The following is a 2,822-nucleotide window of genomic DNA, read 5'->3' as shown; positions in this document are numbered from 1 at the left end:
TCTATCTGGACGACTGTGGTTGCGAAGAAGTCGAAGTCAGGCCTTGAGATGGCCACTGTCAATCACCCGTTGGTTTCGGGGTCTCTGGTGGCCCATCTGAAGCCCACCAAATTAGGGCACCCATTTTGCCTTGTTTCCTTGGCCGCAGATCATCTTCCGGTCAACCTGTTAGCAGAAACTAGGCAACCATCTCACCCTGGAGCTTGAGTTGCTGGGGAAGTCAGCCCTGGGCCTGGCTCCTCTACAAAGGGAAATGAGAGAAGCAAATGATCAGCGGGTTTCTGCTACAGCTGGGAGTCTATCAAAAGCAAGAGGAAGCTGGTGGGCTGCAGTCTGGAGGTATTTGGGTTTTAGAAACGCCCAGAATCATGGGAAAGTCCCAAGGTTTCATGTCAGTGTAACCATAGCCCTTTAAAAACAAGTTAGCTGAGTACTGGGTGCACTTCCTTGGCTAAATTTGCAGCATTGAAGTGCTTATGAAGGTGAGCAGCCTCTCAGATACCACTGGCAAGACCTGAGGGCCTTTTTCCAGGGACTCCCTTCTCCATAACATGTAAGGAGATTGCGAGATTTCTGAAGAGCTTATTGCATTTTTCAAGATCACCTGAAGCCACTGGCCTAAGCACCACCTTGTCCTAGGAAGAAACTTCTGTCTAGAAATCCTGAGACTTGACTAATTTCATAGGCTCAGTGGCCTTGAGGCTGGGCTCTCCTAGCACCACATCATGTCTCACAAATGTCACAGCCAAATTGATTTGTATGTTCACTCCAGTATTTTTTTTTTTTTTTGTCTTTTCTAGGGCCGCACCTGTGGCACATGGAGATTCCCAGGCTAGGGGTCTAATCGGAGCTGTGGCCATTGGCCTATGCCAGAGCCACAGCAACACAGGATCTGAGCTGCATCTGCGACCTACACCACAGCTCACACAACGCCAGATCCTTCACCCACTGAGTGAGGCCAGGAACCCGAAACCTCATGGTTCCTAGTTGGATTCTTTAACCGCTGAGCCACGATGGGAACTCCTCCAGTCTCTTAGATTACACTCAGTGCCGGCCAGGTCTGCTCCATCCTCAAGAGCTCACCAAATGTGCTCCTGCCTTGCATTCAAACAGCTATAGAGAGCAGATAAGCACCTGTGTGAGAATACCAACAGTTAAATTGAAAAGTAACATTATATCATGTCTTAGCCATTCCGAATAATGGCAGAATTGAACCCAAACCTTCCATAGAGCAGAGGCCACCACACCAGTGCTGTGTTATATGCAATGACACTCATGAAACCCTTCAAAGGACAGTTAACAAGGAACACACAATTATGCTTATTTGGAAATTGAAGCTATTAACTCATTCAGTAAATGCTGTTTGAGCATGAATGGCAGTCTAGTATAGTGAGTAAGCGAATGGCCCCTACTACTTTTTATGTGTCACCTTGGGTGTTAAGTAACTGTCATTTGCCTCCGTTTCTCCACCTATAAAATGGGGATAATAGTCACTTCATAGGGATGCTGTAAGGGTTAACCTTTATTAGTGTATATGCCCCACCCTGGAGGAGACTCTGGATGGTTTATACAGGAGGCTTTGGAAGACTTTATTTACACTAGTGGACTGTACCGGTGAATTAATTTATGGTGATAAAACGACTAGTATTTACACTAGTTTCTTTAGGAAAATCCAAGTTTTAAGACTGTGGAAATAATTATCTACTTGTAACTTTTATGTAGGGCTAACTGCTAATATTTGAGATGTTTTGATTTGGATTTAACATGTCATAGTACATAAAGCAGGTGGCTTGGAAGTTCTTGGACAAATGATTTGATCTCAAGACATCTTTTTCCTAAAAGAATAAACATTTTCTTTTCACCAGAGTCAGTCCCACAAAGAAACAGTGGACACAAATACCAGTTTTTAGATAAGCCTCTATTTTCAAGAAATTGCTAATATTTCAGTTCTCAGCACTTGGAGGCTCCTGGTTGTAACGCTAGGAGCAAGATCTCATGGATGATGGGGACACCTAGAGGCTCTTATGAAAACTACAGGCAGCTAGGATTCCTTAGCAAGCAAACTCAGCACTGCTCAGGAATGCTCCAAGGACGGGAGGCTTTGGCATTGCCCTGGAGCTTGTTAGACAAACAGAAACTTAGGCCCCAAACTTAATCAAATATGCATTTTGGGAAGTTTCCGTGTGGTACAGTGGGTTAAGGATCTGGCATTGCCACAGCTGTGGTGTAGTTCAATCTCATCTGCCTTTAAAACAATTTTTGGGTAAAAAAAAAAAAAAAAGTCTTTCTCTCTAAATAAATTTGGCATGTAAAAAGCAAACTCTGGGAGTTCCTGTCGTGCCTCAGCAGTTAATGAACCAGACTAGTATCCATGAGGATGCGGCTTCAATCCCTGGCCTTGTTCAGTGGGTTTAAGGTTCCAGCATTGCCGTGAGCTGTGGTGTAGGCTGCAGATTTGGCTCGGATCTGGCATTGCTGTGGCTGTGGTGTAGGCCAGCAGCTGTAGCTTCGATTAGACCCCTAGCCTGGGAACCTCCATATGCCATGAATGCAGCCCTAAAAAGACCAAAAACAAACAAAAAAGCAAACTCTGAAAACACAAATGAATGTTTCACAGCTCGTCTATGTGCCAGCGGCTCCTTTAACATCCCTGAAATAGAGTCACTGAAGCTTCACGGTGGACTGAGAATTCCTCTCCAGAGACAGCACAGCTGATGAAAACCAGAGGAAAGCCCTGCAGGGATATTTCTGCTGACCCAGGTACTGAAAACAGAGCACAGGCCCAGGGGACCCTGTATCTCCTGAGCATCCAGCTTGGTATT

This window comes from Phacochoerus africanus, chromosome 11, assembly GCF_016906955.1.
Source record: "Phacochoerus africanus isolate WHEZ1 chromosome 11, ROS_Pafr_v1, whole genome shotgun sequence".
NCBI classification, from domain to species: Eukaryota; Metazoa; Chordata; class Mammalia; order Artiodactyla; family Suidae; genus Phacochoerus; species Phacochoerus africanus.
This window is presented reverse-complemented; position numbering follows the sequence as displayed.